At 38.4% G+C, this 16,147-nt stretch overlaps 1 non-coding gene across 1 annotated transcript; it reads left to right on the top strand.

The window, feature by feature from the left end:
- The first annotated feature begins 3,767 nt into the window (after positions 1-3,767).
- On the top strand, positions 3,768-3,871 carry LOC112773621 (small nucleolar RNA R71). Its single transcript, XR_003188162.1, has one exon. It is a non-coding gene; the product is annotated as a small nucleolar RNA R71 (small nucleolar RNA).
- Positions 3,872-16,147: the final 12,276 nt, after the last annotated feature.

Here is a 16,147-nt window from a genome sequence, read left to right on the forward strand (position 1 = left end):
CCGCTTTCTGGCATTCATGGCAGTGCTTCACTAGTTCCTTTGCATCTTTGAAGATCGTGGGCCAATAAAAACCACACTGCAACACCTTAGCTGCTGTTCTTTCTCCTGCAAAATGTCCTCCATAAATGGAGCCATGGCAGTCCCATAAGACTTCCCTTCCTTCTTCCTCTGATATGCATCTTCTGAGTATGCCATCCGAACATTTTTTGAACAAGTATGGTTCGTCCCAGATGAAGTATTTGGCATCATTTACCAATTTCTTCCTTTGATGCTTGTTAAATTCCAACGGCAAACTCCCAGTGGCCTTGAAGTTTGCTATGTCTGCAAACCAGGGTGCCTTGTGAATTACCATGAGTTGTTCATCAGGAAAGCACTCATTTATATGTGTGCTTTGTGCGCTTCCTTCTTCACATGGTATCCTTGATAAATGGTCTGCCACCTTGTTCTCTACACCCTTCTTGTCTTTGATTTCAATGTCAAATTCCTGCAACAAAAGAACCCATCTAATAAGTCTTGCTTTGGATTCTTGTTTAGCAAGTAAGTACTTTAAAGCTGAATGATCAGTGAAGACAATGACTTTAGATCCAATGAGATAGGATCTAAATTTGTCAAATGCAAAGACTATTGCCAAGAGTTCTTTTTCAGTGGTTGTGTAATTCCTTTGGTTATCATTCAAGACTTTACTGGCATAATAAATCACATGTACCAAATTGTCTTTCCTTTGTCCTAACACTGCCCCAATAGCAAGGTCTGATGCATCACACATCAGTTCAAAAGGTAAGTTCCAATCAGGTGGGGCAATGATAGGTGCAGAGGAAAGTTTTTGCTTCAAAAGTTCATAGGCTAGCATGCAATTTTTATCAAATACAAAGGGTGTATCAGAGACAAGCAAGTTACTCAAAGGTTTGGCTATTTTAGAAAAGTCTCTAATAACCTTCTGTAAAAACCAGCGTGTCCAAAAACTCCTAATTGCCTTGACATTACTTGGTGGAGGTAGTTTTTCAATGAGTTCCACCTTAGCTCTGTCCACCTCAATGCCTCTATTAGAGATTTTGTGGCCAAGGACTATTCCTTCTGTGACCATAAAATGACACTTTTCCCAGTTTAATACTAGGTTAGTCTCTTGGCACCTCTTAAGCACCAAGGCAAGGTGGTGTAGGCAGCTAGGAAAAGAATCTCCAAACACAGAAAAATCATCCATGAAGACCTCAATAAATTTTTCAATCATGTCCAAAAAGATGGACAGCATGCATCTTTGGAAAGTGGCAGGTGCATTGCACAATCCAAAGGGCATGCGTCTATAAGCAAAAACTCCATATGGACAAACAAATGATGTTTTCTCTTGATCTCTAGGATCAACTACTATCTGATTATAGCCTGAGTATCCATCCAAAAAGCAATAGTAAGCATGTCCTGCAAGCCTTTCAAGCATCTGATCCATGAATGGGAGTGGGAAATGATCTTTTCTGGTGGCTTCATTGAGCTTCCTGTAGTCTATGCACATCCTCCACCCAGTGACAGTTCTTGTGGGTATGAGTTCGTTCCTCTCATTTGGCACCACAGTTATGCCACCTTTCTTGGGAACTACATGGATGGGACTAACCCATGGGCTATCAGAAATGGGGTAGATTACCCCTGCCTGCCATAACTTCATGACCTCCTTTTGTACCACTTCTTTCATGACGGGATTCAATCGTCTCTGAGATTGGATGGAGGGTCTAGCATCCTCTTCTAACAAGATTTTATGCATGCATATGGATGAACTTATCCCCTTCAAATCAGCTAGGGTCCATCCAATGGCATCTTGATGAGTTTGTAGCACCTTGATCAATTCTTCTTCCTGTTCTTGACTCAGGGCAGAGCTAATGATAACAGGATGACTCTCATCACTACCCAAGTATGCATACTTGAGATTAGGGGGCAATGCTTTGAGCTCAGGTTTTGGTGCTTCCTTCTCTTCTCTCACTATCTCTGGCATGCTTGGCATGGTTGTTTCAGCAGCCTTGATGTCACTAACTTCTATGTCCTTGGTGAACTCCTCCTCTGCCACTTCCTTTGTTGTTTCCTCAAAGGTTTCTTGTACTGCAATGTCCACTACATCCACCCTCATGCATTCCCTTAGTGATTCTGATGGATAGCTCATTGCCTTGAATACGTTAAACACCAATTTCTCATCATGTAGTCTAAGAGTGAGTTCACCCTTTTGTACATCTATGATGGCTCCAGCAGTAGCCAGGAAGGGTCTTCCCAGAATTATTGAAGCTTTGGCTTCTTCCTCCATATCTAACACCACAAAATCAGCAGGAAATATAAAATCTCCCACTTTCACCAACAAATCCTCAACTATCCCATGAGGGAATTTAAAAGTTCGATCTGCCAATTGGAGGGCCATTCATGTTGGTTTGGCTTCCTCAATCTTCATTCTTCTCATCATTGTTAGAGACATCAAATTGATACTGGCCCCTAAGTCACACAAGGCCTTCTCCACCATGACTTCTCCTATGATGCAGGGGATTTGGAAACTGCCTGGATCCTTCAATTTCTGAGGCAATTTGTGCTGAATGATGGCACTGCATTCTTCAGTTAACAACACAGTTTCCTCATTTCTCCAGCTTCTCTTCTTGGTCATCAATTCCTTTAAGAATTTTGCATATAGTGGCATTTGCTCTATTGCCTCAGCAAAGGGAATGTTGATTTGAAGCTTCTTGAAAATTTCCAAGAACCTGGAGAATTGGCCATCCTTTTCACTTTTCATCAAACGTTGAGGATATGGTGCTTTAGGTGTATAAGACTTCAGGACCTCTTTTTCTTTTTCTTTTGCTGCAGACGATGTAAAAGATTGTCCTTGTTCCTTATCTCTCACATTTTCCTTTGCTTCATCCTCTGTGGTTTCCTTTGAGATCTCCTTTAGATTTTTCCCACTTCTGAGGGTTATGGCCTTACATTCTTCCCTTGCAATAGCCTTGGCAGGATGAGAAACGCTTGTCCCAGGGGTTTGCTTAGACAAATACACAATTTGATTTTCTAGCTTCTGGATGGCAGCTCCTTGGTTTTGCAGGTTAGAATTTACTTCTTCCTTAAAAGCTTTCAATTCGGTTATGTCTTGACTCATGGTTGCAAGCATTTCTTCTATCCTGTTTAATTGATCTTGAAATTGTTGGTTCGGGTTAGGTTGGGTAGGTTGATTATTTTGGCCATGATATGGTGGTTGAGAGTAAGTGTTTTGTGTGGCTTGGTATGATCTTTGGTTAGATTTTTGGTATGTGGAATCATTATGTTGGTTGTGGTTGTAAGGTTTGTGGTTTTGTGGTTGGGTTTGTTGGTTTTCCCACCCAAAGTTTAGGTGGTTTTTCCATCCTGGGTTGTAAGTGTTGGAATGTGGATCATATGATTGCCTTTGTTGGTTTCCCACATAGTTGGCCTCTTCCCGATCACCTCCTTCAGTGTTTACTTCCTCTTGATCTTGTGTGTGTATTGCAGCCACTTGTTTTGTTTCTAATTTCCTGGTGAGCTCTGCTAGTTGCTTGGCAAACACCTTGTTTTGGGCTAGAATTGTATCAACATGGTTCAGCTCCATGACTCCCTTAGTGTTGTGTCTCTCTGATGCATAGTAGTACTCATTCTCAGCCACTGTCTCAATCACTTCAATGGCTTCTTCCACAGTCTTTTTCCTGTTCAATGAACCTCCTGCTGAATGGTCTACAGCCTTCCTTGATTCATAAGACAGTCCATCATAGAAAATATGCAATTGCACCCAATCATGGAACATGTCTGGTGGGCATTTCCTTGTCAAATCCTTGAATCTCTCCCATGCCTCGTAGAGAGTTTCACCATCTTGTTGTCTAAAAGTCTGAACCTCAGATCAAAGCCTATTGACCTTTTGTGGGGGGTAGAAACGTGCCAGAAACTTGCTTTCCACCTCGTCCCATGTTGTTAGGCTCCCCCTTGGGAATGATTCCAGCCACTTAGCTGCCTTGTCCCTAAGTGAAAATAGGGACAAAAGCAGTTTATAGGCATCTTCCTGGACTCCATTGGACTTCACAGTGTCGCAAATTCTCAGGAATTTTGTGAGATGTTGGTTTGGGTCTTCATTAGCACTTTCACCAAATGAACAATGATTCTCCACAAGTGATATTAGCTGTGGTTTGAGCTCAAAATTGTTGGCCTGAATGGGTGGTTTCTGGATGCTGCTACCACAATTCCCAGAGGTTGGGTTTATGTATGAACTAAGAACCCTCCTCTCAGGAATGGCATTGTTTCCATCAGCTCTCTCATGGTTGTGAATTTCTCTATCCATGTTGAGATCTAAAGCTTCCTCAAAATTGTCCTCAGATTCTCCTTCAGATTCTTCTTCTCCCAGTATTCTCTTCCCTCTTGCTTCCCTTCTAAGTCTATGAAGGGTCCTCTCTGGTTCAGTATATGGAGGAGTTGATGTCTCTCCTCTCCTACCTGTCATACAAGAACACAGCACAGGCAACAAACAAGTGAAATACTCTTGGTTAATGGAAGAGTATGGTTAGAGCAGTTGAGGAATTAATTCAAACAGTTAGTGAGTCAGTGAGTTAGTTGCTTGAATTTAAAGGCATGAAGAAAGAAAGCATGTAACAGAGTGCAGAAATTAAAATTCAACAAGTAACTTGTACTGAATTAATCAAAACAAAAAAAAAATGCTCAATCTAGTTAACTTCCAATTTGAGAATTGTCAATCGAAAACCAATCCCCGGCAACGGCGCCATAAACTTGATGCGCATAAACTTGTTATGCCACGATTTTAGGAAATTGCACGATCGGCAAAATTCCTTCCGGCAAGTGCACCGGTTATCGTCAAGTAAAAACTCACAATAGAGTGAGGTCGAATCCCACAAGGATTGGTTGAATGAGCAATTCGGATTAGAAGTGTGTTCTAGTTGAGCGGAATCAAGATTTAGATGAGAATTGCGGAATGTAAAATTGGCGGGAAAAGTAAATGACAAGAAATTGAAATGGCGGAATCTTAAATTGCATGAATTAAAGAGCAGAAGCTAAATTGCTGAAATTAAAAGGGAATGGGGGTGATTGCATGAATTTAGTTGCAGAATGTAAAGAGAAAGTGGAAATCAGAAATGGGGAATTCATTGGGTTATAGGAGATATTGAGATCTCCGAATCAAAACATGTTTATCTCTTCCTCAACCAATGCGTTCATTAAATTTTGCTTGGCAATCTTATATGATTGGATCCCAATCCCTTGGCTCACCAATTCTCTCTAAAAACAAACAAATTCCCAATCCCTTGGTTTAAATGTTCATAAGAAGAGATGATGCTCGATCACTGATTATACCACACAGCTTCATGAACCACAATTTGGTAGGATTACATGTCACAATATCCATCCAAACCCCAATCCAATTCACTGTGAGAAAGCTTCTCTAGCATGAATCCTCCATTCCTTTCCCAAGGTTCCGAAGGATTCCAATTATGGGTAGTTTCTTTCCCAAGACAACTACCCAATGGAATTAGATCGAGAAGCTTTCTAACAAAATTCAAGAGAAAAGATTGAAGAAGAAAATAAACTATTATTGATTCATTGAATTACAATAGAGCTCCCTAACCCAATGAAAGGGGTTTAGTGAGTCATAGCTCTGAATTCAATTACAAAGATATGAAAACTAGCCAAATGAAAAAGTAAAAGTCCTTCCTAACTTAAATTCTATCCTATTTATACACTTTCTATATTGAGCTTCTGTTGTGTTTCTTGGGCTTTGAGGCCTCTCCCTGCTTTCCTTTTTGCCTTGGGTTTATGATCCATAATCTTGATGAGGCTGTTGATCCAAATTCTGTAATATTCATTGAGCCAACTTAGTGATAATCAAATAAAGACACATGACTCAATAAATTGAAATTTCAGACTCATCAATCCTTCAGGCCTAATCCCATAAACCATGATATTCAATTGGGTTTCATACCAGAGTAAGTTTAAGTTAATGTTTGTGTTCAAATACTAACTTAAACTGCAATATTTTTGGCCCAGAACCCTTTTCCAAGAGTGGCGTTTAAGTTGCAGTTTAAGCTTAAACTGTAGCTTAAACGCCAGACACTTCCAGTGATGCCTTTTGTGGGAGCACGTTTAAGCTTCAGTTTAAGGTTAAACTGAAGCTTAAACGTGGAAATGGAAGAAGGCAGCCCTGGAGGGTAACTTAGTCGAACACGTTTAAGCTTCAGTTTAAGGTTAAACTGAAGCTTAAACGTGGAGATAGGAAAGGCAGCCCTGGAGGTCGAACACGTTTAAGCTCCAGTTTAAGGTTAAACTGGAGCTTAAACGTGGAAATAGAGAAAGCCATCCTGGAGGTCGAACACGTTTAAGCTCCAGTTTAAGGTTAAACTGGAGCTTAAACGTGGAAGCTGAGAAAGGTAGCCCTGGAGGTGTCGAACACGTTTAAGCTCCATTTTAAGGTTAAACTGGAGCTTAAACGTGGAAATGGAGAAAGCAACCCTGGAGGAGAAAACTTGGTCGAACACGTTTAAGCTCCAGTTTAAGGTTAAACTGGAGCTTAAACGTGGAATTGGCTCCCTGGTGCATTTCCCATTTCTGGCGTTTAACCTCCAGTTTAAGGTTAAACTGGAGGTTAAACGTGGAAATGCTTCCTGAGTGGCATTCTCATTCTGGCGTTTAACCTCCAGTTTAAGGTTAAACTGGAGGTTAAACGTGGAAATGCTTCTTTGGTGAGACTTTCATTCTGGCGTTTAACCTCCAGTTTAAGGTTAAACTGGAGGTTAAACTTCAGTTTCAGCATTTCTTAGCCTTCATGATTCTGGCGTTTAAGCTCCAGTTTAAGCTTAAACTGGAACTTAAACTCCACATGTGATATTCAAGCTTCCTTTATTGATTTTGTTGCTTCCTTGCTTAGCCTCTTCTTTCCTGAAATCATCCAAACAATTGCATCAAAGTCTTGCAAAATTTCATGAGAATTCTTCCATTCATAGCATTCAAGTAATATAACTAAAACTCATGGAATTTGCATCAAAATCATACTGTTTGGATGGTTCATTGTTTTGTTATTCATTTAACCATTCTTGGTTACTTTAAGCTCAAGAAAATGCATAAAACCACTAAAACTAACAGAAAAATGCTAGTGAAACTAGCCTAAGATGCCTTGGCATCAATAGTGTTATTTGAGTTATTTTTTTCTATTGATAATTGTTAGTGGGTACTTGTGATTTCCAATTAATTTTACAATTTAAATATGTCTTTAGTTAGTGCCTACCATGTGTTTGATGAAATGTTTTCTTTGATTATGGAGTAGTTTTCTATACTCTTGGCCTAGGCTAAGGGAATTGGGTGACCTTGAGTCATTGGGTCTAATTGATTTGGTAGTTTGAGAACCCTTAGTGGTCAAATTGATACCCATTGACACTAATCTACTACTAAGGCAATTAGTAGTTGGATTGGGACTTATGAGTTAAAATTGATCAAGCTATTTGACATACTTCACTTGTAGAAGTAGACTTAATGGGATTGGTTCCTCATAATTGTCAATATATGGTTATTAGACAAGGATAGTGATCCTAATTCCTATGACTTAGCCAAGAGTCCTTTTTATAATTCATATTTGAACCCAAAAATCCGAATTGCTTGATTCTTGTTATAGTTAGTTTAGTTGTATACTTAGTTCTAGAGTAGAAGTAGATTTATATGTTACCTTGTTAGATTACATTTACTTATACCTTGCCTTAATTGCTTCGATTTAGTTTCTTTTGTAACACCCTAATTACCCTAAGCCTTACCTCTAGCCGTAAAGCAAAGGTTAATCAAAGGTTATGACAATTCTAAGGCTTGTACATATTTATATAGAAGGAAATAATATATTCTATAAGCCCGATAAAGGATTAAGCTCAAAGACAGAAATACGAAAGCGCGAAACGTTCACACAAAGCTAACGTACAAGATACAAGATATAGATGCAAGAGAATAGAACATATATAGATATAAGAATATAATAATCATAGGGGACTAGCCGCAGCTTGCACAGTTTAAGCCGACTAGTTAAGACCAGAGAAATACAGAGTTTTGGAATTTAAAACAGCTTATACAACTTATTTCTCAAGTAGGCCTCTAAGGCCATAAAAATAAATATACAAAGAGATGTGAGAGTAACTACAAAAGGTAAAACAGAAATGAACCAAGGAGGAACCATACTCCACTCTGTCATCATATCCGCAATCTCACCGAAGTGGATTTGTAACCTGCATATGAAAAACAACAACAACATATGATATGAGAACCGGAGGTTCTCAGTATGGTAACAGTGCCCAATAATGTAAGATGTAAGGCTTCGGGATGCCAAAGGCAATCCTAGAACTTCACATCAAACTGATATTCAAGCCTAGAACAATTATAATTAACGTAAACCTTAAACAATAAACAGGGTTTTCTAAACTTAAAGGATTTTAACTAATACTAATCATACTGTTGTATCCCACAACCTTCGCCAACCTAACCTCCGTGCGATCCCATCACCACCACCTACCTAACCTCCTCAGCACCAGAAAAACACAAGATAAATGCAAGCAAGTAAAACACAGATAGTATTCATTTACAGCAAGTAATTCAAGAAGCAAGTAGGCATGTTATACAATTAGGCAAGATCAAGTAAACAAAGCAAGCAAGCATATAGAAGATTCATATGATGAATGTCTATCCTATTGGCTGTGATATCATATGTCGGTTGTAATGCCAAACCCAACAGAAAATCCGGTCGACAACTCCCGGATTAATCTCCCTATTGCGCATAAGGAGGAATAACTCCGAGGGATGAGTGCCTTACAACCTTCTCCTTTCAGAGGGAAACATTCCGAGGGAGCGTGTCCTACCACCTTCCTCTGGTTGTCGCATGATTCCGTGGGTTAGTGCCCTACCACCTTGCAATCAGAGAGACATCGCATTTTCAGGAGGAATAATTCCGAGGGATGAGTGCCCTACCACCTTCTCCTTTTTAGAGGGAAACATTCCGTGGGAGCATGCCCTACCACCTTCCTCTGGTTGTGAAAAATATGAGTGAGAAGCTCAGCTTTAACTCTCACATCTGCACGTTGGCGGGAGACTGCTACAGCCCCTACGACGGATAACAAAACATATCATAATCACAATTTCAATCTCAAGGGCCAGTGCTCATGGCACCCTTCCACCCATACTCATTCCATTAACCATAATCATTACTTTCCAAGTTCTCAACTCATCACAATTCATCACCAATATCATAAATATTCCATTTTGAACTCATTGGTTCATCAGTTTGCTCATCTCATTATCGGTAATCACCAAGTTCACTACTCTTCCTTTTCTCTTAACCAAACTCATCCTCAATACACCAGAATCCTAAACCTCCGTTCGCTAACTTTTCAAAGTAACACCAAATAAATTCTCCTAAGGCCTTTGCCATGTTCCAATGCCCCAAAAATAAGCCCAAGAGTCTTTAAATGGTGTCATAGAAGTATACAATCTTGTTGGGAAAGTGAATAGTTTAAAAACAAAGTTTAAGTTATAAAAAGGACTTATGCGTACATACAGGGGTGTGCATGCGCACGCCCAGTAGATTTTTAAGATGTGTGCATACACATAGAGGTGTGCGTACACACAGGCATTGACCTTCCCAACTTGTGCGTGCGCACAGGTTGTAAAACCTCATTGGGTATGTGCGCGCACAAATTGTGCTAGCGCTCTCAACAGGAAGCCTTTCCCTGCCTGTGCGTACGCATAGGGCTGTGCGTGCACACTGGTTTAAATTTACACAGGGGTGTGCATGCGCACATACCAAAAATCACAAAATTCTGCAACCTTGCAGAATTTCAGATTTTGACACCAAACTTTGAATGATCATAATTTCCTCTACAAAAATCCAAATTTTACAAACTTTATATCAATTTTAAGACTTTTCAATGAACTTTAATTCTAAACAAGTTTCAACAAATTTTTAAAACTGAGGCATAAGTTATGACTCATCAAAATTTACTAAAAACCAGTTTTTACCAAAAACCTCAAAACCTCAATTTCACCAAAACTCACAATTCAAAACCAAACTAATCATAACCCAAAAAATACTAAAAAAACATCAAAGTCTATACCATTTCTCTCCCAATTCAATCATCCATAATATCCCAATTACATCATTCAACACCATAAAAATCCTTTGTCATTAACATCCAAAACCATCATAATCATTCATAATCATCATCAATCAACATCAACATCAACCACTACAATTCCTCATATTACTCTCATAAAACTCACATCTTCAAACCATAGTTATCAAAATCAACATTCATATTACCAATATCAACATACACACTCACCCACAGCAATCAACATCATAATTCATCATTAACACCAATACTTCTCAACAATCACCCACAAATATCAATTATTCATCATTACTCATTAACCATATCAACCACCCTTATCAACAATAATAGTCCACAATATTTATAATCCACTTTTTCAACACCAACAACCACCAACATATAATATTACTCCCCAACCATATCCACTCCATACACGGTTATATCAATCACTAAATCACAATTCACTTTCAATTAACATATACATTCAATTCAATCCTATCTTAAGGTCAACTAGCTTAAGTTTCCAGAAACATTATAGATTACATAAAGGAAACCGAAACGATACCTTGGCCGATTCCCAATATGCACAAAACACTACTTGAGTCCAAACAAGCTTCCAAGACTCACCAACAAGCCACCAAAGCTCAACTAATATAATATATATGTGAAAATCAAAATCTAGAAACCCAAACATACAACACCACAAGGGTTTATGAGCAACTTATCTTGTCTAAAGAGGATTGGGGCAATTTCCAACAATTATCCGCTACTAAATATCACCTAAACAACCAAAACCACAAAACTTGCTCAAAAACCAAACCAAAAAATGCACAGAAAACTAGGGCTGGAAACTGGGAAGTGAGATGCAATTTCTTACCAGGTTTTCTTAAATAGAAACGTAGAGCTCGACAAGATCTTCGTGTGGCCATAAACGGCACGTCAATTGGAGTTCCGTAGCTCAAGTTATGGCTCCCAGAAATGGAGGATGAATAGTGTTCCCATGGTTTCTCTTCTCTCTTCTCTCATAACCGAACTCCCTCTCTCTCTCTTTAATAAAAATGAGCTGAAAGTTCATTAAAGGAGGCATATATAAGTTGGACTTGGGCTCAACTTGGACCCGGTCCAACCCGTTAGCGGTTTTAGCCCGTTTGGCCCACTATGGACCAAAATCTTTAAGATTAGTGCCCGATTTTTAATTATAAATTATTTTTATCCTTTCAAAATAATAAATCAATTTTCAAAATCTTATTTTTCAAAATACGCAGTACTGGACAGAATAGAGCCGGCACTGCCAGCTTAAGTGCCAGTACGCATTTTTACAAAAACTTTTCAAAAAAGATACATTTTCCAACTCAGAAAAATTCACTAAAATCAAATTTCACCTTTCTATTTTCAAATTTAAACTTCTAAATTTTGAATCTATTCCAGACACTAAAATTATTTTATTAAAACAGTTTTACCTGAAAAATTCCGGTTCTTACATCTTGCACTTAATATTCTTGCATGCTAAGCTTTAGTAGTTTAAATTCTTGTTTATGAATCTCAACCCCGGAATTCTAACCAATATTGATGCATATGTTTGCCCATTCTCTTGAGGACGACCTGAGACTAATACTCTCAGTTTCTTTTTATTGGGATTGAACTTGTGACAATCATATCAAAATTTGATCAAAATAGTTATTTGTTGGTCTAGGACTATACTGTGACATGATTTTCTATTGAGAAATTCTAGACGAACAATAATCTTCACTATCAAATTTTTGGCGCCGTTGTCGGGGAATGGTTGCAATGTGTGCTTTGATATTAGTTATGTGAATATTGTAGATAGTTTACTTGCTTTCATTAGTTTGCTTTTAGTTTAGTTTTTCTTTAATGCATGAGCTATGACTTTTAAGTTGAATGACTCGGTTTCAACCAGATTCTAGCTTATCCGAGTTTGATCCCGAAATTGAAAGAAACTTACTTCATACTCGGTAAGCTAGACGTCGGTTGGATTACACGGCTAGTATTTCGGCCTTCCTTGAGGAACCTTCCGAACCACTAGACAGAACTGAGAGTGATCTAGAGTCCACATTCAATGAAGGAACTTCCTATTCCTCTGTTGGCACTACTGATATATCCTTGCACATGGTGGAGCCATGTAGGATTATCTTGCACGAGCAAGGAGCACCGGATCTCATTCTTCGACTGTTGCAAGCTAGGTATCCGAATCTTGATTGTAATTTTGAGCTGAAGAATAGTCTGATCAACTTGCTTCCTAAGTACCATGGACTACCGGGCCAAGACCCCATTAGGCACTTGAGAGACTTCTAAATAGCTTGTTCTACGGCTCGAAGGTATGGCGCTGATGAGATTGCTATCATGGTTTTTGCTTTCCCCTTCTCCATTGAGAGGCAAACAAAAGAATGGTTCTACTCCCAACCTGATGAAGTGGTGATTGAATGGGACCTATTGAGAAGAGAGTTCTTAGATAATTTCTTTCCTCCAAAGAAGACCGACTACATCGGAAAGAAAATTTTTGGAATAATGCAAAGAGACCAAGAGACACTCTATGAATATTGGACTCGATTTAAGAGGTTGTTGGAATCTTGTCCACATCATGGATTAGATACTCATTTTCTCATTAGCTATTTCACTGGAATTTTTTGTGCACCAGATAAGAGATTGCTCACCGCCTCCAATGGTGGTTCCCTTTCTAAGAACAAGACAGCGGCGGAAGCATGGAGTTTGATCAATGATGTCGCCAAAACTACCTAACATGTAAGAGTGAGGAACAATCCTCCCAAGAGTGTGGTGGAAGCACCTTCTTCCAACTTGGCTAGCTTTGACTAAAGTACTTAGAGAAATGACTACTCTCCTCAAGGAGATTCACCAAGGACAAAAGGCATCTCAATCAATCCAAGCCATCCAAGGCCCACCTCAAATCTTCCAACTTGAAGGACCTCCTAGAGTGTGTGGTTTATGCTTTAGTACCTCGCACTATACCAACCAATGCCATCAAGTCCAAGGGTATTACGCTCTTACGGTAGCCAACAACTACAACAATCGCCCACCCTATCAATCTCAAGGTCAAAGCAATTACTCCCATGGTAATAACTCTAATCATAGGTGGAGAGATAATTCTCAAGGAAACAACCACAATTGATGAGCGGATAATTTATACGCTTTTTGGCATTATTTTTAGTACATTTTTAGTAGAATCTAGTTACTTTTAGGGATGTTTTTATTAGTTTTTATGTTAAATTCACATTTCTGGACTTTACTATGAGTTTGTGTGTTTTTCTGTGATTTCAGATATTTTCTGGCTGAAATTGAGGGACTTGAGCAAAAATCAGATTCAGAGGTTGAAGAAGGACTGCTGATGCTGTTGGATTCTGACCTCCCTGCAATCAAAGTGGATTTTCGGGAGCTACAGAACTCAAAATGGTGCGCTTTCAATTGCGTTGGAAAGTAGACATCCAGGGCTTTCCAGTAATATATAATAGTTCATACTTTGGCCGCGTTTAGATGACGCAAAAGGGCGTTGAACGCCAGTTCTACGCTGCAGTCTAGAGTTAAACGCCAGAAACACGTCACGAACCAGAGTTGAACGCCAAAAACACATTACAACTTGGCGTTCAACTCCAAAAGAAGCCTCTGCACGTGGAAAGCTAAAGCTCAGCCCAAGCACACACCAAGTGGGCCCCGGAAGTGGATTTATGCATCAATTACTTACTTCTGTAAATCCTAGTAGCTAGTTTAGTATAAATAGGACTTTTTACTATTGTATTAGACATCCTGGATTGTATTTTTGATCCTGTGATCACGTTTTGGGGGCTGGCCTCTCGGCCATGCCTGAACCTTTCACTTATGTATTTTCAACGGTAGAGTTTCTACACTCCATAGATTAAGGTGTGGAGCTCTGTTGTTCCTCATGATTTAATGCAAAGTACTACTATTTTCTATTCAATTCAACTTATTCTGATTCTAAGATATCCATTCGCACCCAAGAACATGATGAATGTGATGATTATGTGACGCTCATCATCATTCTCACTTATGAACGCGTGCCTGACAAACACTTCCGTTCTACATGCAAACAAGCTAGAATGAATATCTCTTGGATATCTAATACAGGGGACCGAGTCCGAGTTATTAGAATCCTCGTGGTATAAGTTAGAACCCATGGATGGCCATTTCATAGATCCGGAAAGTCTAAACCTTGTCTGTGGTATTCCGAGTAGGATCTGGGAAGGGATGGCTGTGACGAACTTCAAACTCGCGAGTGCTGGGCATAGTGACAGACACAAAAGGATAGTAAATCCTATTCCAGTATGATCGAGAACCTCCAGATGATTAGCCATGCCGTGACAGAGCATTTGGACCATTTTCACAGAGAGGATGGGATGTAGCCTTTGACAACGGTGATGCCCTTACATAAAGCTTGCCATGGAAAGGAGTAGGAAGGATTGGATGAAGACAGCAGGAAAGCAGAGGTTCAGAGGAACGAAAGCATCTCTATACACTTATCTGAAATTCTCACCAATGAATTACATAAGTATTTCTATCTTTATTTTCTATTTATTTATTATTATTATTCGAAAACTCTATAACCATTTGATATCCGCCTGATTGAGATTTACAAGGTGACCATAGCTTGCTTCATACCAACAATCTCCGTGGGATCGACCTTTACTCACGTAAGGTTTTATTACTTGGACGACCTAGTGCACTTGCTGGTTAGTTGTGCGAAGTTGTGAAGTTATGTCTGGACCATAGTATTGTGCACCAATTATTGGTGCCATTGCCAGGGAGAGAACGAACAACAAATTTTACAACCTCAGAGTAACAATTTCGCATGTATCAAGTTTTTGGCGCCGTTGCCGGGGATTGTTCGAGTTTGGACAACTGACGGTTCATCATGTTGCTCAGATTAGGTAATTTTCTTCTTATTTTGTTCTCAAAGAAAAAATTTTCAAAAAAAAAATTTTTTTTCAAAAATCTTTCAAAAAAATTTTATTATGTTCTTCAGAATTTTTAAGAATGGATTCTAGTGTTTCATGAAGCATGTTGAAGCCTGACTGGCTGTAAAGCCATGTCTAAATTTATTTGGACTAGGGCTTCCAACCCAACATTATCAAGAGCAAGCTAGTTGTTGCTAATCCACCTGCTGCTGTTCCAGATCCACCTGATTTACATGCTAAAGCTTGACTGGCTATTAAGCCATGTCTAACCCTTTGATTGGAGCTTTGGGCTAATATTGAAAGATTCCTGGAATTCTTCTTAAAGATTTTGGAATCCTTATTTCTCTTTTTCACATTAATTTTCGAAAAAAAAAATCCAAAAAAATCATAAAATCATAAAAATAAAAAATTATTTCATGTTTCTTGTTTGAGTCTTGAGTCAAATTGTAAGTTTGGTGTCAATTGCATATTCATTTTGCATTTTTCGAAAATTCATGCATTCATAGTGTTCTTCATGATCTTCAAGTTGTTCTTGGTAAATCCTCTTGTTTGATCTTGATGTTTTCTTGTTTTGTGTCTTTTCTTATTTTTCATGTGCATTGTTGCATTCATAGTGTCTGAACATGAAAGATTTCTAAGTTTGGTTTCTTGCATGTTTTCTTTGCATATAAAATTTTCAAAAATATGTTCTTGATGTTCATCATGATCTTCAAAGTGTTCTTGGTGTTCATCTTGACATTCATAGCATTCTTGCATGCATTCATTGTTTTGATCCAAAAATTTTCATGCATTGAGTCTTTTTCATGTTTTTCTCTTTCATCATAAAAAAAATTCAAAAATCAAAAAAATATCTTTTCCTTTTTTTTCTCATAAATTCGAAAATTTGAGTTGACTTTTTCAAAAATTTTTAAAATTCAATTATTTCTAATGAGTCAAATCAAATTTTCAATTTAAAAATCTTATCTTTTTCAAAATCTTTTTCAAAAATCATATCTTTTCCATTTTTTATTATTTTCAAAAATTTCAAAAATCTTTTTCAAAATATTTTTCAAAAATCTTTTTCTTAATTTTATATCATAATTTTCGAAAATATCATCAACAATTAAT

This window comes from Arachis hypogaea, chromosome 18 (genome assembly GCF_003086295.3).
Source record: "Arachis hypogaea cultivar Tifrunner chromosome 18, arahy.Tifrunner.gnm2.J5K5, whole genome shotgun sequence".
Classification (NCBI taxonomy): domain Eukaryota; kingdom Viridiplantae; phylum Streptophyta; class Magnoliopsida; order Fabales; family Fabaceae; genus Arachis; species Arachis hypogaea.